Raw genomic sequence first — 23,285 nt, 5'->3', positions numbered from 1 at the left:
CCGGCACTACAGACTGACTGGTCCACAAGTGCAGCCAGCATCTCCAGACCCCCGCAGTGATGGCAGCGGGGTTCAGGCTCTTGTGGCCACACCCTATACCCAGTGAAACTACATCCATCATTTGCACTATATATTACCGCATTGGGTGTCAGTAAAGGTAGGGATGTCACGACTTTCCTACACGGAGGAAAGAAGGATATTACAATACAGTATGTATAGGATCTTGTGTAGCTGCTCATGGCAATACATTGGAACCCTTCTAAGACAAGGATGTAAGAACACGTTTGGAACACACTCACTGACTACACAACAAAGCCTCACTTCATATTTCTTGGAACATCCTAACAAGGCGCCCCGGGGAATTGTTCTTTTGTGTAATCAACACAGTTGAAGCAAAGTGGGGAGGTGATAACCACCTGCAGATGTCAGAACAGAGCGCAGATGGCTCCCCGCCATAATTCTCTCCTACCCCGCGTCCTCCATACAGGAAATGGGCCGCTTGCTTACCGCTAATCCTGGCATATATAATCACTAATAACTATGTATCACACACGCACACATCTATTGTACAGCGACCGATTATCGATAGACTGCACATGCATCTGGGCCGCAATATGCGTGCACGATGCCGTCCTGCGACGAAAGCCTTTTTTAGCGCTGATCAATAAGGAAGCCGCCGTATTATGGGAGTGCCAAAGCACAACTTTGCTGGTGAGCGGCGTGTGAATGGATTTGGTAATAATTGCACGGCTGTGAATAGATTCACAAGCTGCGCGCATCTAATCGCAAGGCGGGATTTCACTCTGGCCGGGCGGCGTTTACCTGATCGCTGCAAATTACCAGCTGTGCAATCAGGTCTGAATTAGGCCCCTGGTCTGCTGGTCTGTGTTGGAATGATCCACATTACAAGCTCGAGTTCCCCTAAAACATCCCTCTTACTCCCGGGCAAAGGGGGTTATTCTGGTTGTCGAATTCGCAGTCTTGTGAGTCCACCAAACCCCGCCTTGCGAACGGTGACTTGGCTGCCACCCATTCGCAAGGGCGATTCCCTGGCAGGGCCTGCGAATGGAAGGTACACAGTAACATCCATTTGCAGGCTTGTATCCGCCCACATCATTCAATGGTCGGCGACAATGGAATGATGGCAAAGGTGCACGCATATAATGGTGCATATAAAGGTGCACACATATTACATATGTGTGGATGCTCGGGAGGAAGTGGGGGGGGCAGCTGGCATCCGGTAATGTGAGCTGCCGCCCACCGCGCCCGTGTCATTTGCATAAGAATGCCTATGAAATACTGGGCATTCCCATATGTGAATGGCTCGGCCCGCCGCCCCGCCCGCACACTTGGGTTTGTGCGTCTAGTGAGCACCCAGTTTGCCGTGGCCGCATGCACCCGGCATACGCACATGCGCAGAAATTACCCTGTGCATACGCCTACCATCAGAACGCTAGCGAATATTCTGGGACCAGAATAAGGCCCAAACTCCCAAATCTCTGTCTCTTCAGCACACAGAACTCTTGTAACCGCCTGTTCCTCATCCAAGCTGCACAATATCCTTCAGATCTAGAAGTTTCTATGTTTATAGTACTGTCCGTGTGATTCGTACTCGTTCTGTAACAGAGGCAGGAGAGCGCTGTCCCCCGTACGCAGCGCTGCTTTCTTTACCCCCTGCTCGCTCTGCTTGGAGACCCATTAAAGAGCGAGCAGAGGAGGCCTCCGCGTGCCAACTGTGAGGCAGACAAATGCTAAACATGACAAAGATTCCAACAATGTTCCCCAGCAAAGACTTTCCATTCTACTTCCCAGAGGACAAGACACAATAAAAAAAACGCTAGTAGGTACTAGTAGCAAAGCGAACACACAATAACACAGCCGCTGGCAGATACTAGTACCAGAGCGGACACACAATAACACAGCCGCTAGCAGACACTAGTAGCAGAGCGGACACACAATAACACAGCCGCTGGCAGATACTAGTAGCAGAGCGAACACACAATAACACAGCCGCTGGCAGATACTAGTAGCAGAGCGAACACACAATAACACAGCCGCTGGCAGGTACTAGTAGCAGAGCGGACACACAATAACACAGCCGCTGGCAGATACTAGTACCAGAGCGAACACACAATAACACAGCCGCTAGCAGATACTAGTAGCAAAGCGAACACACAATAACACAGCCGCTAGCAGACACTAGTAGCAGAGCGAACACACAATAACACAGCCGCTGGCAGATACTAGTACCAGAGCGGACACACAATAACACAGCCGCTAGCAGACACTAGTAGCAGAGCGGACACACAATAACACAGCCGCTGGCAGATACTAGTAGCAGAGCGAACACACAATAACACAGCCGCTGGCAGATACTAGTAGCAGAGCGAACACACAATAACACAGCCGCTGGCAGGTACTAGTAGCAGAGCGGACACACAATAACACAGCCGCTGGCAGATACTAGTACCAGAGCGAACACACAATAACACAGCCGCTAGCAGATACTAGTAGCAAAGCGAACACACAATAACACAGCCGCTAGCAGACACTAGTAGCAGAGCGAACACACAATAACACAGCCGCTGGCAGATACTAGTACCAGAGCGAACACACAATAACACAGCCGCTAGCAGACACTAGTAGCAGAGCGAACACACAATAACACAGCCGCTGGCAGGTACTAGTAGCAGAGCGGACACACAATAACACAGCCGCTGGCAGATACTAGTACCAGAGCGAACACACAATAACACAGCCGCTAGCAGATACTAGTAGCAAAGCGAACACACAATAACACAGCCGCTAGCAGATACTAGTAGCATAGCGAACACACAATAACACAGCCGCTGGCAGATACTAGTACCAGAGCGAACACACAATAACACAGCCGCTAGCAGATACTAGTAGCAAAGCGAACACACAATAACACAGCCGCTAGCAGACACTAGTAGCAAAGCGAACACACAATAACACAGCCGCTGGCAGATACTAGTACCAGAGCGGACACACAATAACACAGCCGCTAGCAGACACTAGTAGCAGAGCGGACACACAATAACACAGCCGCTGGCAGATACTAGTAGCAGAGCGAACACACAATAACACAGCCGCTGGCAGATACTAGTAGCAGAGCGAACACACAATAACACAGCCGCTGGCAGGTACTAGTAGCAGAGCGGACACACAATAACACAGCCGCTGGCAGATACTAGTACCAGAGCGAACACACAATAACACAGCCGCTAGCAGATACTAGTAGCAAAGCGAACACACAATAACACAGCCACTAGCAGACACTAGTAGCAGAGCGAACACACAATAACACAGCCGCTGGCAGATACTAGTACCAGAGCGAACACACAATAACACAGCCGCTAGCAGACACTAGTAGCAGAGCGAACACACAATAACACAGCCGCTGGCAGGTACTAGTAGCAGAGCGGACACACAATAACACAGCCGCTGGCAGATACTAGTACGAGAGCGAACACACAATAACACAGCCGCTAGCAGATACTAGTAGCAAAGCGAACACACAATAACACAGCCGCTAGCAGATACTAGTAGCATAGCGAACACACAATAACACAGCCGCTGGCAGATACTAGTACCAGAGCGAACACACAATAACACAGCCGCTAGCAGATACTAGTAGCAAAGCGAACACACAATAACACAGCCGCTAGCAGATACTAGTAGCAGAGCGGAAACACAATAACACAGCCGCTGGCAGATATTAGTACCACAGCAAACACACAATAACACAGCCGCTGGCAGATACTAGTAGCAGAGCGAACACACAATAACACAGCCGCTGGCAGATACTAGTAGCAGAGCGGACCCACAATAACACAGCCGCTAGCAGATACTAGTAGCAGAGCGAACACACAATAACACAGCCGCTAGCAGATACTAGTAGCAGAGCGGAAACACAATAACACAGCCGCTAGCAGACACTAGTAGCAGAGCGAACACACAATAACACAGCCGCTGGCAGGTACAAGTAGCAGAGCGAACACACAATAATACAGCCGCTGGCAGATACTAGTAGCAGAGCGAACACACAATAACACAGCCGCTGGCAGATACTAGTAGCAGAGCGAACACACAATAACACAGCTGCTGGCAGGTACTAGTAGCAGAGCGGACACACAATAACACAGCCGCTGGCAGATACTAGTACCAGAGCGAACACACCATAACACAGCCACTGGCAGATACTAGTAGCAGAGCAGACACACAATAACACAGCCGCTGGCAGATACTAGTACCAGAGCGAACACACCATAACACAGCCACTGGCAGATACTAGTAGCAGAGCAAACACACAATAACACAGCCGCTGGCAGATACTAGTAGCAGAGCGAACACACCGTAACACAGCCACTGGCAGATACTAGTAGCAGAGCGGACACACAATAACACAGCCGCTGGCAGACACTAGTACCAGAGCGAACACACAATAACACAGCCGCTGGCAGATACTAGTAGCAGAGCGAACACACAATAACACAGCCACTGGCAGATACTAGTAGCAGAGCGAACACACAATAACACAGCCGCTGGCAGGTACTAGTAGCAGAGCGGACACACAATAACACAGCCGCTGGCAGATACTAGTACCAGAGCGAACACACAATAACACAGCCGCTAGCAGATACTAGTAGCAAAGCGAACACACAATAACACAGCCGCTAGCAGACACTAGTAGCAGAGCGAACACACAATAACACAGCCGCTGGCAGGTACTAGTAGCAGAGCGAACACACAATAACACAGCCGCTAGCAGACACTAGTAGCAGATCGAACACACCATAACACAGCCGCTAGCAGATACTAGTAGCAGAGCGAACACACAATAACACAGCCACTGGCAGATACTAGTAGCAGAGCGAACACACAATAACACAGCCGCTGGCAGATACTAGTAGAAGAGCGGACACACAATAACACAGCCGCTAGCAGACACTAGTAGCAGAGCGAACACACAATAACACAGCCGCTGGCAGATACTAGTAGCAGAGCGAACACACAATAACACAGCCGCTGGCAGATACTAGTAGCAGAGCGAACACACAATAACACAGCCGCTGGCAGATACTAGTAGCAGAGCGGACACACAATAACACAGCCGCTGGCAGATACTAGTAGCAGAGCGGACACACACTAACACAGCCGCTGGCAGATACTAGTAGCAGAGCATCCATGACCAGTCATCAGTAATGGTCTCTCCTCATCCAGCTACCTGATTCAGACCTGCGAATCTTCGGAGTCCAGCGATCAGTTATACGCCGCCCGCCAGAGTGAAATCCCCCCACTGTGGACAAATGCGATTGCAGCCATGCGAATAGGGGGAAACCCATTCCCACCATCTAATACAACCCCCCCCCCCCCCCCCCCCCCACCACCACCACCACCACCACCACCCTCCACGTGCAGCAGCCTGAGTAGCCAGATTATTACTCTGCGTTGCGATTAAGAATGGAAGATCCGGGTCTGGAGTCAATGTCATCGGTCCTCCCTTCCAATGCCGAATCCGCATGCGTTTTCCCTGACACTCCCTATGAACATCCTAGTGCCGCCCTCAAACGCCGTCCAGCTGGCAATCATCTTGCATATGGCCAGCGATGAACACCTGTTGCTGGCTTCCTTCGCAGGATGGCCTTGCGTATGTGCATGCCAGATCGATCGGTTAACCTAAAGTTCCACAGTCAGATTCCTTGACACCGTTGTGCCCGTTCCCTTAGTCACAGAGCACATACAGACTTCAAATGTGCTGTACAGCCCCCTCCCACGCTGCTGCGCCGGGTGTGTGTCTGCAAATGTCACAGAAATGAGCACCTGTGACCTAGACGTTGTTATCAGAAGTGTCATGATGGAGGCGAAGACTCCCAACCACAGCAGCACCAAGCGCATACTTACCTACTTTTGAAAACTAGTTTCAGGGAGATTATAGTTGGTGGTAGAACTTTGCACGGCACCCCATTGAGGGGGTGTGTCATGTGCCACCCAAACGGCGTGTCTAGTTCCATATATGGAGAGATTGTGAAAAGAGATTGTGAACGTGGCACCTAGAAGCGTGGCTGTGTACTGCTACATCTGAGGGGAATCTTTTATTATGACTTATATCCAAATGTAGATGAGCCCAAAGCAGTCAGTAAGAGCTACTATACTTGGTAATGTGCTGGGAAATGGTGCTGATGATTCAATGTAACTGTATCTGTCTCTCATTCCTTATTTCCCCAAAAATGTAACCGTGTAATGTGGGCGAGGTGACATGAGGGAGATTGCTAGACTAGTGGGGAGAGAGGGAGATTGCTGCTATGTCAGGGAGTCTCCTGCAGAATGCAGGAGGGGAGGTAACTATAATGTAACAGTGTAATGTGGGCTAGGTGACATGAGGGAGATTGCTAGACTAATGAGGGAGAGAGGGAGATTGCTGCTATGTCAGGGAGTCTCCCGCAGAATGCAGGAGGGGAGGTAACTATGATGTGACAGTGAAATATGGGCTAGGTGACATGAGGGAGATTGCTAGACTAATGAGGGAGGGAGGGAGGGAGAGAGGGAGATTGCTGCTATTTCAGGGAGTCTCCTGCAGAATGCAGGAGAGTAGGTAGCTATGACCAAGCGTCAAGGCTGATCCACAGTGATCTCACTACACAAACACACAAGTCCACTGTGCACCTTGAAGGTTATTCCGACCTGATCGCTACTGTGCAAATTAGCATGGTCAACCGATTATCAAATGACTGCGCATGCATCGTAGCGCGCATGCGCCAAGCCAAACAGCAGCAAAAATGTACAATTTGATTGACAGGAAGCCGGCATTTGTGGGTGGTAACCATCCCTTTTTCGGGATTGACAGGAGAAATGCAGGCGTGTCCAAGTCTTCTCCAGCTGCGATTGGCCGGTTTCTATCGCACAGTTGTGACAGTCTCAGGGTTACGCACAGACAGCACACAGTCATTCCGTGGCCAGTGAGTTGTGTATAGAGTTTGAGCCGATCGGCAAGATTTTTTCAAGTCATTCGCAGACTTGAACAGGGCGGGGTTCACTCTGTCTGGGCGGAGACTATCTGAACGCAGGACTCTGCAAAGTCGGTCAGGTCTGAATAACCCCCATTGTACATTACTTTGTGCTATCGTTAGTTCTCATCGTATTAGGTTGTAAAAGTGGTTTGAAGAGTTATTAACTTCTACCTTCTAAAGTTCTACGAGGCATTTATACGGGTGCGGTCAACAGTCATTAAGTCGCCACCGTTGGGTCGACAGGTGGCAAGGTCGACAGGGTTCTAGGTCGACATGGATAAAGGTCGACGTGGGACAAGGTCGACATGGGTTTAGGTCGACACATGGGTTAGGTGGACGGGTCGTTAGGTCGACATGGTTTTTTTCACTGTTTTTTTACCCGAATGTAGACACAGTCGACATGGACACAGTTGGAAGTGAACCACAGCTCCTCGCAATGCTTCGTGCACGGTGCCTTGTGTCGGCTCAAAAAAACAGTGAAAAAAACCATGTCGACCTAACGACCTGTAAACCTAACACATGTGTAGACCTAAACCCATGTCAACCTTGTCCCATGTCGAACCTAGACACCTGTTGACCTTCACCCATGTCAACCTAGAACCCTGTCATCCATGCCACCTGTCGACCCAACGGTGTCAACCTAATGACTGTCGACCTAAGTTCTGTTGACAATACGACCGTATCCCAATTATACAGCCACTGAATCCCAGATGTGAAACTTGAAGGCTAAATCTGCTGTTCAGTGCTACCCTGTCTTTCCACTACAGCTTGATAAAAATCCATGCAGTCCCTCCCGACATCTTTTTTACAGTATGGGATAGGGGCTGTTATATCTGCGGGTGGGTCTGCCCAGCCTGTGCCAGACAAACAGGCCCACCTCTACATAATGGTAGAACTGATCAATGTGCCAACTGCTGAAGAATGAAATGTGTTTGAACATGTGAATGTAGATGTAATCGGATATGAAAGTGGAGGCAACAGCGTTAATAAAATCAAGGTTTATTAAAAGAAATGGGTGTCTGTAATCATTAACTGTCACTAAGCAGGAGAGAGAAAAGGGGGTTTGGGGGGAAACCATGTCCTGTAAAACATTACTGACGGTACAAGGGACAAAGCCTTATTCTGGTTCACTCGGTAGGGCACGATTTCGCACGGAGGACCGATATTTTGCGTATGCGCAGCTGCATTTCTGCACATGATGGGAGTGTGCAAATTCGGCATAAAATCTGTTCGCCGAGCGCACGCTCCCTGCTTTCCGAGCAGGGGGTGGAGAGGGGTGCTGGCCAGGGGCATTAGCATATGCATACGCCCAGCGTTTCATGGGCGTTCCCAAGAACACGATGGGTATACATATGGTAATGCGGTCGTGACGCACCTGCGGGGGGCGGGCAGCTGACATAACCAGATGTCAGCTGCCCGCCTATATCACTATATTCCTTCGCTCATATGTTTGAGTGGTCTGGACCACCCGTACATATGCGTGTGCTTTTCCCATCATTCGATGGTCGTGACCAACGAAAGATGGGGGAGGTTCCCACTGGTAAGCGAATGGATGTTTATGTAAAACATCCATTCGCGTGCCGGACGAACTAAACCAGAGTACGAATGGGGGGGGGGGGGGCGTACCACCACTCGCTGGGTGGGGTCTGGATGACTCGCAAGGGAGCGAATTCGCACCCAAGCGAGTCAACCAGAATTAGGCCCTTATTCTGGTTAAGACAAAATGGAAAAGTCTCACATGCGCTCAGAGTCTGCCTTGCGTTCCACCGTTCAATAAAGGTTTTTAGGACATTAGATACACATTAGTTCATAAAAGGTTCACGTATAAGATACAATATGCTAACCTAGTATTGATCTTGACCATTAGGTCACTCCAATATGGTTAAAAATGCCTTTATTTAGAATGAACCTAAGTTCAACACATTGCACTGACAGGAAGTGAGGTAATCTTCAGATTCCCTATATATAGCTAGTCTGAGCAACTGGTTTTCATTCAGTTCTGGACTCCAGAGAGTACACATCCGGTTATCCTGAACCATTTAAGTGTTACATCTTAACTATTAATGTTGTTTTACTGTCATAAGAAAATGACATGTATATAATATTGAAATCCACCCCATTCTGGCTTCCCCATTTTTTTAGATGGGCGATTTTTTATTGTGGAATTAAATCCTTTAGTCTGACCGTATCAGTTTTGAGCAGAGTCTCATCCCCGCCAACCGGGTCCGACCTTATAGGTCTGTGCTACTAAATTTCTGAATAGTATGTAAGTAACTATACCTTATTTTCACCAAAAGAACACCTAATCACCGTAAATTTAGGAGTTATAAATATCACTATATACTTCTTTTCCCCCAGATATGTGTTTTAACGGTACACTTCCAGAGAGTACACATCCTGTTGTCCTGTTTTATGTAAGTGTCATACCTCAATTTCTGGTATTTTGTCACTGTCACATATAAATAATTTGTATGTAATAGAGAATATTAAAAGCCATCCTATTTTGGCTTTCCTCTTTTATAGATGGGCAAATATTGTTGCGGAGCCTAAATCTTTTATTAAGATCTTATTCGGGTCTGGGGCAGTTCCTTACCCCCACTGATCTGGTCGGATCATTTCTACCTATGTAAATTTGTAAGTAATTACAGTATCATTCTCACTAAAGGACACGTATTGACCCCAAAATTATAAAGGTTTTTTCAACACACTACTGTACATCTTTCCCCAGATATGTATTGTAATGGTATGCACTACGGAACTACCTCGGAAATCCTGTAAAACTCTTTTAGCCTACATAAAGGTATATCCATATTCCTAAAATATCACTCCATCTCTCTTTCCGGTGGATCCTTAGCGCACTATATGAAAAATCACGGGCACAAAAATTCACTGCCTCTCTAAAATGTAAATAATATATCATTTTTCACTTAATAACATGGTCTCACTACAAATGATCTTAAATATTTAACTATTTACTCGCGATCATATGAAAGTACACTACGTTCACCAAGTTATTTTTACTTTAATTTTGACGTTCACGGATCTGGTTATGGTCCATAAGCGATTTATAATTAAACGGTATAATATTATTATACATTTATACCATCATAGTCATGTATTCCATGATCACTTCTCCCCTATTATGTATTTCATTATCACTTCTCTTCCTCATCCTCCTGTTCATTATTCTATCTCTTCATCGGATTGTATGCTGATTTTAATAATGTTAAGAGGTACTTTATCCTCCATTTTATTCATTGAATGTTTGTATTGAATTTCACAGTGCCATTTGGTTGTTAAAGTTCTCTGCTTATAAGCCCCTGATGAAGTCACTTTTCTGACGAAACGCGTTGGGCCTGCTTCACCAAAAGAACAACACAAATAACTGAGAACTGATCATTACATGCTGTAAAAAGTGCTTTTGTTTTATATGTCGCCTTGAATTAGGCACCTTTTATTAAATTATATGTAATTTACAAATTGTCTAATAATTTCTGAGAGCGCACTCTGAACCTCTTTTCCCTATATATATATATATATATATATATATATATATATATATATATATATATATATATATATAGCACTCCAGATTCCAAATAAAACAGAAATTCTTTATTCCAAGTTTAAAAAGCCCAGTGCAGCAGAGATAAATACCAGACAGTCTCTATACCATTATCAGATGTGACCCGGGTAAATACATGGTACTCCACACTGTAGGTAAATTCTCCAAAATCCACTGGGTGACAATTACTTAGACACTATGTTCAGTTTCTACGCGTTTCGGCACGCTGCTGTGCCTTTTTCAAGAAATGTGTCTCATATATCTAGATCATCTAGCGTAAGGGTCTGCTTGCACAGCACCCTACTCATGTATTCTCCAGATTTACTGACAAGGTAAAAACTGAACATAGTGTCTAAGTAATTGTCACCCAGTGGATTTTGGAGAATTTACCTACAGTGTGGAGTACCATGTATTTACCCGGGTCACATCTGATAATGGTATAGAGACTGTCTGGTATTTATCTCTGCTGCACTGGGCTTTTTAAACTTGGAATAAAGAATTTCTGTTTTATTTGGAATCTGGAGTGCTATATATATATATATATATAAAGATACCTTTATGGGAGTACAAAACATCTACCCTATGTAAGCATACATGTGAGATGTGAGCACCTTTCACCTATATGCACGAGTGAGGTGACCCCATAAGGAACCCTTGTATCGTTTGGAATCTCTGGGAAACACCCTTTTTCCATTATTTCCCTTCACCCAAAAAGGAGAATTACATATTGAAAATCTATGGTTATTGATTTCCTTTATTGTTTTTGTTTTCCCACTCCCATCATCGTGGGAGAGAAAGGAATTGGAGCTCTACGTGACGGGGAAGATTTTGAAACATTAGTTGGACTCTGAGCGCATGTGAGACTTTTCCATTTTGTCTTTGCCATTGAATACAGCGGTCCGGTGACCTCTATTTTTTGTCTTATGTGCAGCATTGAGTGGTTGCAGCGTTTGAGGTGAAATATTTTTTCTGTTTACAGTCGCCTTATTCTGGTTCACTCGCAAGAAGGAGGCAAATTCCTTCTCAAATGGACAAAACCATGTTCACTGAAGTGGGGGCGGATGTCACATGTGCAGAGAGAATTAGATTTGGGTGAGTTGTTTTGTTTCTGTGCAGGGTAAATACTGGCTGCTTTATTTTTCCACTGCAATATAGATCTCACTTTGAAGTAAAACCCCACCCAAATCCAACTCTCACTGCACTTGATACATATGCCCCCCTGCAGTGCACATGGTTTTGTCCATTTGAGAGTAAACCAGAATTAGGGCCAATCAGTGTACAGTCACCATACACAGCAGGATCAGCTATTGGTGGATAACGGCAGTACTGAGCCCATTACTTGCCCAGAATCACTGACCACTGGTATTCACACTGATACACACAACAGTCGCCGCCAATGTGTGCAGGCCACACGCGTGTCCTAAGAAACTGAGAACCTATTAGTTCAGATTCATAGGACACGTCTCAATGAGATGGATTTCGGGTTTCTGAGAGAAAGGAACAGATAACACCATAGATATGACCCTTCCCTGCCCCTGTGTCCTGTTTATATTCCAGTGACGCTGAAGCTAAATATTGGTATATAGAAGGAAGGAAGGATGGATGAGGCTAATGCTATAGGGTTTGCTGAAGATAATAAACATCACTGTATTTCAGAACATATAATAACTGATTAATACTGTCATAACAGAACTACTTTATAATAAGCCAACATCATCAGGTATGCAATAATCAGGCTAATGGGGAGTACAATACACCAACAACATAATTATTGCCATAGGTAAGATCTTGTTACTAGAATCCATTGTCTGTGACCAGATAACCGGAATCCTCTGCTTCTAGAGAGATGGACAGAATTTCCTGCCTGTGAGCAGATGACCACAACCTGCTTACCATCAGATGACCATAACTTACTGCCTGGACTACACACAAGATTGTTCTGACTGCAATTTTATGACCAGAATCTACTGTCTATGACCAGATAACCGGAATCCCTACCTTAGACCAGAATCCCTACCTAAGAACAGAATCTCTACCTATGACCAGATAACCAGAAACCCTACCTAAGACCAGAATCCCTACCTATGACCAACCAGAATTCACTGCCTATGACCAGAATCTACTGTCCGTGACCAGATGACCCAAATCCATACCTATGACCAGAATCCCTACCAGACCAGTTGACCAGAATCCCTACCTATGACCAGATAACCAGAATCCCTACCTAAGACCAGTTGACCAGAATGCCTCTGACCAGAATCCATACCTATGACCAATGAGAATTCACTGCCTATGACTAGAATCAAATGCCCGTGAGCAGATGACCAGAATCCCTCTCTACTCTATGGCCAGAATCCATTGCCTGTGACCAGATGACTAGAATCCCTATCTACTCTATGACCAGAATCCACTGCACGTGACCAGATGTCTAGAATCCCTATCTACTCTATGACCAGAATCCACTGCACGTGACCAGATGACCAGAATCCCTATCTACTCTATGACCAGAATCCACTGCACGTGACCAGATTACTAGAATCCCTATCTACTCTATGACCAGAATCCTTCTCTACTCTATGACCAGAATCCACTGCACGTGACCAGATGACCAGAATCCCTATCTACTCTATGACCAGAATCCACTGCACGTGTGACCAGATGACTAGAATCCCTATCTACTCTATGACCAGAATCCTTCTGTACTCTATGACCAGAATCCACTGCACATGACCAGATGACCAGAATTCCTATCTACTCTATGACCAGAATCCACTGCACGTGACCAGATTACTAGAATCCCTATCTACTCTATGACCAGAATCCTTCTCTACTCTATGACCAGAATCCACTGCACGTGACCAGATGACCAGAATCCCTATCTACTCTATGACCAGATCCCTATCTACTCTATGACCAGATCCCTATCTACTCTATGGCCAGAATCCTTATCTACTCTATGACCAGAATGTACTGCCTGTGAACAGATAACTAGAATCTCTATGACCAGATGACTAGAATCCCTAATTATAACCAGAATCCACTTCAAATGACCAGAATCCACTGCCAGAGATAAAAAGACCACAATTCATTGCTAGTGACAAGATGACCACAATCCCTACCTACTGTATGACCAGAATCCACTGCCAGAGATCAGATGACCGTAATCCACAGCCAGTGACCAGATTATTGTAATTTACTGCAAGTGATCAGATGGACCCTATCACAAATATGATGCATTTGTGTGGACTGAACCTGGAAGAAAGTTCTAGCATTGTCTATCATGTAACCTTCTACTTATCACTGGCTCACTGGTTACACTAACAGCCCATGATAAATAACTGCATCGCTAGGAATTAAGGCTTTTAATGCATGCCAGTGTCCGGTTTGCTTTTGCTGCTGCACTTGAGCAGTGGGCACTATTACCCAATTTTTCATCTATGATGACCCCCAAGTCCTACAGCAGAATTCCCTATAATAACTCCATTTAGCCTATAAGTAGCTTGTTCCCAAACTGGGTGCTGTGGCAGTATGGGGTGCCCTGGGACAGTGGTCTAGGAGAAAATGAAATTATTTCTGTGCAATGTCATATGCTGGTGTATGTGAGTAATAAATATATGACCAAACTCTGTCCGGCACCACAGGACTGAACCTAAGGATGCCAGGTAGGATGCCAGGTAGGATACCAGGTAAGGATGCCAGGTAGGATACCAGGTAAGAATGCCAGGTAAGGATGCCAGGTGAGGATGCCAGGTAAGGATGCCAGGTAAGAATGCCAGGTAAGGATGCCAGGTAGGATACCAGGTAAGGATGCCAGGTAAGGATGGCAGGTAAGGATGCCAGGTGAGGATGCCAGGTAAGCTAAACTTATTTGAATATTTTTTCTCCATTAGAAATGTTTGGCCTAGAGTTGCCATGAAAAGATGCTGAACCTCTAGGGTGCCCAAATTCCAAAAAGTTTGGGAATCTGTGCACTGTATATATGTATTACATAATATTAATCTTATTTTTAGGAGCCCCCACACAGCAGATGTAGGAGGTTACAGATAAACTGAACTCTTACCACATCATTTGTGTTCCTTAATCCCCTACTAGGATCCCAGACTGCAGCAGGTGCACTCTCCTCTGTGAGTTGTGGCAGGTATACTGTCATCTGTGAGTTGCAGCAGGTGCACTCTCCTCTGTGAGTTGTGGCAGGTGCACTCTCCTCTGTGTGTTGTGGCAGGTATACTGTCATCTGTGAGTTGCAGCAGGTGCACTCTCCTCTGTGAGTAATGGCAGGTATACTGTCATCTGTGAGTTGCAGCAGGTGTACTCTCAACTGTAAGTAGCAACAGGGATAGATGACACCTGAGAGGTCCATTAAGTGTACTGTCACCTGAGATGCGGCCGGTGTACACTCACCTGTGACATGCAGAAAATGTATGCTCACCTGTGAGATGTGGCAGGTGTATGCTCACCTGTGAAATAAAGAAGGTGTACGCTCACCTGTGAGGTGTACCCTCACCTGTGAGTTGTGGCAGGTGTATGCTCACCTGTGAGTTGTGGCAGGTGTACGCTCACCCGTGAGAAATGACAGGTGTACGCTCACCCGTGAGAAATGACAGGTGTACGCTCACCCGTGAGTTGCGGATGGTGTACCCTCACCTGTGAGTTGCGGCAGGTGTAGGCTCACATGTGAGTTGCGGCAGGTGTACGCTCACCCGTGAGAAATGACAGGTGTACGCTCACCCGTGAGAAATGACAGGTGTACGCTCACCCGTGAGTTGCGGCTGGTGTACCCTCACCTGTGAGTTGCGGCAGGTGTAGGCTCACATGTGAGTTGTGGCAGGTGTACGCTCACCTGTGAGTTGCGGCAGGTATACGCTCACCTGTGAGTTGCGGCAGGTATACACTCACCTGTGAGATGTGACAGGTGTACGCTCACATGTGAGTTGTGGCAGGTGTACGCTCACCCGTGAGTTGCGACAGGTGTACCCTCACCCGTGAGTTGCGGCAGGTGTACGCTCTCCCGTGAGTTGCGGCAGGTGTACGCTCACCCGTGAGTTGCGGCAGGTGTACCCTCACCCGTGAGTTGCGGCAGGTGTACACTCACCCGTGAGTTGCGGCAGGTGTACCCTCACCCGTGAGTTGCGGCAGGTGTACCCTCACCCGTGAGTTGCGGCAGGTGTACGCTCACCCGTGAGTTGCGGCAGGTGTACGCTCACCCGTGAGTTGCGGCAGGTGTACTCTCACTTGTGAGTTGCGGCAGGTGTACGCTCACCTGTGAGTTGCGGCAGGTGTACGCTCACCCGTGAGTTGCGACAGGTGTACGCTCACCTGTGAGTTGTGGCAGGTGTTTGTTCACCTGTGAGTTGCGGCAGGTGTACGCTCACCCGTGAGTTGCGGCAGGTGTACCCTCACCCGTGAGTTGCGGCAGGTGTACCCTCACCCGTGAGTTGCGGCAGGTTTACCCTCACCCGTGAGTTGCGGCAGGTGTACCCTCACCCGTGAGTTGCGGCAGGTGTACGCTCACCCCTGAGTTGCGGCAGGTGTATGCTCACCCGTGAGTTGCGGCAGGTGTACGCTCACCTGTGAGTTACGGCAGGTGTACGCTCACCCCTGAGTTGCGGCAGGTGTATGCTCACCCGTGAGTTGCGGCAGGTGTACGCTCACCTGTGAGTTGTGGCAGGTGTACGCTCACCTGTGAGTTGCGGCAGGTGTACGCTCACCCGTGAGTTGCGGCAGGTGTACGCTCACCTGTGAGTTGCGGCAGGTGTACGCTCACCTGTGAGTTGCGGCAGGTGTACGCTCACCCGTGAGTTGCGGCAGGTGTACGCTCACCCGTGAGTTGCGGCAGGTGTACCCTCACCCGTGAGTTGCGGCAGGTGTACCCTCACCCGTGAGTTGCGGCAGGTGTACGCTCACCCGTGAGTTGCGGCAGGTGTACGCTCACCCGTAAGTTGCGGCAGGTGTACGCTCACCTGTAAGTTGCGGCAGGTGTACCCTCACCCGTGAGTTGCGGCAGGTGTACCCTCACCCGTGAGTTGCGGCAGGTGTACCCTCACCCGTGAGTTGCGACAGGTGTACCCTCACCCGTGAGTTGCGGCAGGTGTACCCTCACCCGTGAGTTGCGGCAGGTGTACGCTCACCCGTGAGTTGCGGCAGGTGTACGCTCACCTGTGAGTTGTGGCAGGTGTACCCTCACCTGTGAGTTGTGGCAGGTGTACGCTCACCTGTGAGTTGCGGCAGGTGTACGCTCACCTGTGAGTTGCGGCAGGTGTACCTTCACCTGTGAGTTTTGGCAGGTGTACTCTCACCTGTGAGTTGCAGCAGGTGTACGCTCACCTGTGAGTTGCGGCAGGTGTACGCTCACCTGTGAGTTGCGGCAGGTGTACGCTCACCTGTGAGTTGCAGCAGGTGTACGCTCACCTGTGAGTTGTGGCAGGTGTTTGCTCACCTGTGAGATGTGATTTGTGCCATTACTGTAATAATGAGGACAAATATAAGGGTCGATAGACCTATGACTCTATCTGCTGCGCTGTAGTACTCCGGGGGCCCATTTATCAGTAATCACACACACTCAATGCAATCTGGGTGTGATAGTAGCTTCCAGAATGGCTCCGCTGGGATGTATCACTGAACATCTGTAGGATTCGGAGCCTGTCCCTGTGAAACAGGGACAACATCACATTCCCATAATAACCAATGTGGCCTGCAGCTACCATAGGGAATGGATGGACTGCACATCTGAGCAATAAGCCACAAATGCTTGCTTTGAGGGTGGCTGCAAATAACGGTCACAGTTTCCAGCCCATCCTAGCAAGTTACATGTTCCAGGTCACCCAGCAAGTGCACAGGGTGAGTTGGCCAACTGTCACATTTTCCAGAGCACAATGATGATGCATTGTTCTGCCACATACCTCAGAAATGAAGAAACCAACTACAATGCCAACATTGCAACTCTAAGGACCAAGATTGGTATATAATGTGCCCGGGGTTGGTCCGAGCATTATGCTGGATACATGGCTGCATAGAGTACCACTCGAAGGTGCGCCATTTTCTGGGCTCCATCTTAGATTTTTTTTCTCCTGTAGGCGCCTAGCAGCTCTTTCACTGCAGCCGGAGGCTGAAGCTCATTAGTGAGCTCCATCTTCCCACTCCCACATTGGGGGTTATTCTGGTTCACTTGCAAAGGTACAATCACTCTCTAATGGACAAAACCATGTGCACTGCAGGGGGGCAGATGTAACATGTGCAGAAAGAGTTAGATTTGGGTGGGGGTGTACTTCAAACTGATATCTATATTGCAGTGTAAAAATAAAGCAGTCAGTATTTACCCTGCACAGAAAAAAAAACCCACCCAACTCTAACTCTCTCTGCACCTGTTTCATCTGCCCCACCTGCAGTGCACATGGTTTTGACTCTTAGAGAGTGATTGTGCCTTTGCGGGTGAACCAGAATAACCCCCATTGTGTGTAGGGATTACTACTCTGTACTAGTGATCATAGTAAATTAATCAGTCCTGGCTAATTTCAGTCAGCCAGGACTGATTAATTTGGGACAGAGTAGGAGGCAGGGCTGCTGATTGGACAGGATATGCAATGTAGCCAATCAGGTGCAGCCTTTTCTTATCAGGAGGAAAGAGCCAGACATGGGTGCCTACTGATGAAGCTCCAGGTGTTACTACCGGAGGGTCTGCAGAAGAAGGTTAACAGTTTCCTATATAGCGCACACATATTCCGCAGCGCTGTACAGAGTATAGCTGCACTTTTACATCAGTCCCTGCCCCAGTGGAGCTTACAATCTATATTCCCTACCACATGTACACGCACACACATTCCAGGGTTAATTTTGTAAATAGGTTTCTGATTTATTTCCCTACATTTAGTGCATGCACTCCAAACTTTTTTCCATTGTAATGTGCTGCAACAAATCTCATCCCTTGTGTGTAACGGTGCTGCATTGTGGAATCTCTGGATTTCACCCATGTTCCCACATCATGTCTGGTTCCAGATGTTCGGTATCAGCCCCCCCCAAGCATGAACTAAAACCCCTCACTCTCTGTAATATATACATGCATGTAGTCATGCCACACAGACTCGCCGTCTTCATATACTGGGAATGTTTCCACCAAGAGTCTTCTATGAAGCAGACCCCCTTCTCCTGGAGAACAGATGTGGACCAGCGGGTGGCGAGTGTCCCAGGTGACAAATCCCCCCCCCCCATAGATCTGTTATCCGGCTGCAGGAGGAAGCTGGCATTTCACAGCATCACTTGCAAAGCTCCTTAAGATCTTGTAAAGTTTCTAAAACCTCACAGACTCCTCCAGGGGCTTCCTTATTGTTTCCTGCCCTGGGAGGTTGCACAATGAGCGGAACACATCAGGCACACAGCGAAACCTGCACACAGGTCTGACACATAGACAAATACAGGACAAAGAGATGAGCAGACACTGAATTGGTTCATTGCCCAAGGATGGGACCGGTGTCTGCATCCAGCTCCTAGTACTTGGGGTACCAGATGTTCCCATTCTGTCGCTCCTCTAACAATCCCCCAAACAATCCCCCATTGCAGGGCTCCCACTATGCTCCTTAGGAAGGAGGGGAAATCTGCGGTTTAGGATAATAGTAGGTTCTACGTACCAGCTTCTCTCTCCTGAGCCGGTGCCTCCGGACTGTACAGGGACTCCACGCAACTCTGATCACTGTGCCTGAATCTAATTTTTGGAAACTGAGAAAACAAAATTGCAAAGACAGGAAGTGGGGACGAGCCGTCACTGGGAGATGAATGTGAAACACTAAACCCAAACCGCCAGGAAAAAAAAAAGGCTGAAGGAGGGGGAAAAGGACTGGGAGATTTGCCACTTCGGATGGCTCCAGACGTGCCAAAGGCACAAGGAGAGTTCACTCCGCGCCACAGCACACTGATAGAGAAAGCACATCTTGGCTGGTATCACTGGGGAAGGGACAGGCGAGAGGGTGCTATACCCACAAGTGCAGGACAGGTCTGTGGGGTGCTATCCCTGGCACGACTGGGTCCTTTTCTTCAGACCAACTGAAAAACATCTACAGTTACCTTCCAGAAATGCCCATTTAAATACCACTTCTCTGGGTACAAATTCTCACTGTGTGGTAATCATCGGAACTCCCCTAGGTGTGCTGAGGACACAGGGCAGACATCTACCCCTAGGTGTGCTATGAACACAGGGCAAACATCTACCCCTAGGTGTGCTGAGGACACAGGGCAGACATCTACCCCTAGGTGTGCTATGGACACAGGGCAAACATCTACCCCTAGGTGTGCTGAGTACTCGGGGCAGACATCTACCCCTAGGTGTGCTATGGACACAGGGCAGACATCTACCCCTAGGTGTGCTATGGACACAGGGCAGACGTACCCCTAGGTGTGCTGAAGACACGGGGCAGACATGTACCCCTAGGTGTGCTGAGGACACAGGGCAAACATCTACCCCTAGGTGTGCTGAGGACACAGGGCAGACATCTACCCCTAGGTGTGCTGAAGACACGGGGCAGACATATACCCGTAGGTGTGCTGAGGACACAGGGCAGACATCTACCCCTAGGTGTGCTATGGACACAGGGCAGACATCTACCCCTAGGTGTGCTGAGGACACAGGGCAGACATCTACCGCTAGGCGTGCTGAGTACTCGGGGCAGACATCTTCCCCTAGGTGAGCTGAGTACTCGGGGCAGACATCTACCCCTAGGTGAGCTGAGTACTCGGGGCAGACATCTACCCCTAGGTGTGCTGAGTACTCGGGGCAGACATCTACCCCTAGGTGTGCTGAGGACACGGGGCAGACATCTACCGCTAGGCGTGCTGAGTACTCGGGGCAGACATCTACCCCTAGGTGAGCTGAGGACACGGGGCAGACATCTATCCCTATGTGCGCTGAGTACTCGGGGCAGACATCTACCCCTAGGTGTGCTGAGGACACGGGGCAGACATCTACCCCTAGGTGTGCTGAGGAATAGGGGCAGACATCTACCCCTAGGTGTGCTGAGTACTCGGGGCAGACATCTACCCCTAGGTGTGCTGAGGACACGGGGCAGACATCTACCCCTAGGTGTGCTGAGGACACGGGGCAGACATCTACCCCTAGGTGTGCTGAGGACACGGGGCAGACATCTACCCCTAGGTGTGCTGAGGACACGGGGCAGACATCTACCCCTAGGTGTGCTGAGGACACGGGGCAAACATCTACCCCTAGGTGAGCTGAGGACACAGGGCAGACACCTACCCCTAGGTGTACTGAGGACACAGGGCAGACATCTACCCCTAGGTGTGCTGAGGACACGGGGCAGACATCTACCCCTAGGTGTGCTGAGGACACGGGGCAGACATCTACCCCGAGGTGTGCTGAGGACACGGGGCAGACATCTACCTATAAGTGTGCTGAGGACACTGGGCAAACATACACCCCTAGGTGTGCTGAGGACACAGGGCAGACATCTACCCCTAGGTGTGCTGAGGACACATGGCAGACATCTACCTATAAGTGTGCTGAGGACACTGGGCAAACATACACCCCTAGGTGTGCTGAGGACACAGGGCAGACATCTACCCCTAGGTGTGCTGAGGACACGGGCAAACATCTACCCCTAGGTGTGCTGAGGACACGGGGCAGACATCTACCCCTAGGTGTGCTGAGGACACGGGCAAACATCTACCCCTAGGTGTGCTGAGGACACGGGGCAGACACCTACCCCTAGGTGTGCTGAGGACACGGGTCAGACATCTACCCCTAGGTGTGCTATGGACACAGGGCAGACGTACCCCTAGGTGTGCTGAAGACACGGGGCAGACATCTACCCCTAGGTGTGCTGAGGACACGGGCAAACATCTACCCCTAGGTGTGCTGAGGACACGGGGCAGACATCTACCCCTAGGCGTGCTGAGGACACATGGCAGACATCTACCCTTGGTGTGCTGAGGACACAGGGCAGACGTACCCCTAGGTGTGCTGAAGACACGGGGCAGACATCTACCCCTAGGTGTGCTGAGGACACGGGCAAACATCTACCCCTAGGTGTGCTGAGGACACGGGGCAGACATCTACCCCTAGGCGTGCTGAGGACACATGGCAGACATCTACCCTTGGTGTGCTGAGGACACGGGGCAGACATCTACCCCTAGGTGTGCTGAGGACACAGGGCAGACATCTACCCCTAGGTGTGCTGAGGACACGGGCAAACATCTACCCCTAGGTGTGCTGAGGACACGGGGCAGACATCTACCCCTAGGCGTGCTGAGGACACATGGCAGACATCTACCCTTGGTGTGCTGAGGACACGGGGCAGACATCTACCCCTAGGTGTGCTGAGGACACGGGGCAGACATCTACCCCTAGGTGTGCTGAGGAATAGGGGCAGACATCTACCCCTAGGCGTGCTGAGGACACATGGCAGACATCTACCCTTGGTGTGCTGAGGACACGGGCAAACATCTACCCCTAGGTGTGCTGAGGACACGGGGCAGACATCTACCCCTAGGCGTGCTGAGGACACATGGCAGACATCTACCCTTGGTGTGCTGAGGACACAGGGCAGACGTACCCCTAGGTGTGCTGAAGACACGGGGCAGACATCTACCCCTAGGTGTGCTGAGGACACGGGCAAACATCTACCCCTAGGTGTGCTGAGGACACGGGGCAGACATCTACCCCTAGGCGTGCTGAGGACACATGGCAGACATCTACCCTTGGTGTGCTGAGGACACGGGGCAGACATCTACCCCTAGGTGTGCTGAGGACACAGGGCAGACATCTACCCCTAGGTGTGCTGAGGACACGGGCAAACATCTACCCCTAGGTGTGCTGAGGACACGGGGCAGACATCTACCCCTAGGCGTGCTGAGGACACATGGCAGACATCTACCCTTGGTGTGCTGAGGACACGGGGCAGACATCTACCCCTAGGTGTGCTGAGGACACGGGGCAGACATCTACCCCTAGGTGTGCTGAGGACACAGGGCAGACATCTACCCCTAGGTGTGCTGAGGAATAGGGGCAGACATCTACCCCTAGGCGTGCTAAGGACACATGGCAGACATCTACCCTTGGTGTGCTGAGGACACGGGGCAGACATCTACCCCTAGGTGTGCTGAGGACACGGGGCAGACATCTACCCCTAGGTGTGCTGAGGACATAGAATGATGAAATGTCTGCATTTGTTTATTTCTGATTGGAACAGTCTCCAGCTAGATAAACATTGTTATTTATTCCGCACAGATCGAGATTAGTGCAGGACGCAGTGGCAGCAGCTGGTTTTTAATCTGTGGAATAAAGGAACATTTTGGAATGTGACCCATAAAAGGTTCCCTGGCTGAAGGATACAGAGAAAACGTGAAAACGGGATCCACCTGCCAAAATCCTTTAACAAGGGACCTTTAAAACCCTCAACTTCCCTCTAATGAAGTGTGGATTAGACGTTGCTACAGACTGCCTCCTACTTGCAGAAAGACAACATTCACGATTATATCCGGATATTCTCTGCATGGACAACGGCCTTCCACATTAACCATATAGTGACCAGAGGGATTTGGTACGCCAATGAAGAATTAGGTATTTTGGCACTTTGGTTTGATGTCTCATCTTCATGTCCTATTCTTCTATACAATGGTGGGACCCAAAACATCTACTAAAATGGCACCAATAACCCCCTACCCCCACCCCACCACAAAAAAACACC

General features: G+C 49.0%; 1 protein-coding gene across 2 annotated transcripts in view; it reads right to left on the bottom strand.

Annotated features, from left to right (window-relative positions):
• The window catches only part of DENND2B (DENN domain containing 2B), a 197,584-nt gene that overhangs the window by 166,595 nt on the left and 7,704 nt on the right, over positions 1-23,285 (bottom strand). The window contains exon 1 of one of the 2 annotated variants that reach the window (XM_083164630.1): positions 19,218-19,343. The exons of the other annotated variant lie outside the window; for it this stretch is intronic. The gene's annotated coding sequence lies outside the window, so the exon portion shown is untranslated. Of the gene's footprint in view, positions 1-19,217; positions 19,344-23,285 lie in introns of those variants that run through there. 2 annotated transcript variants of the gene reach the window in all.

This window comes from Crinia signifera, chromosome 11 (genome assembly GCF_055691185.1).
Source record: "Crinia signifera chromosome 11, ASM5569118v1, whole genome shotgun sequence".
Taxonomy (NCBI): domain Eukaryota; kingdom Metazoa; phylum Chordata; class Amphibia; order Anura; family Myobatrachidae; genus Crinia; species Crinia signifera.
Note: the sequence above shows the minus strand (reverse complement) of the source record. Positions and strands in the feature narration are given on the sequence as shown.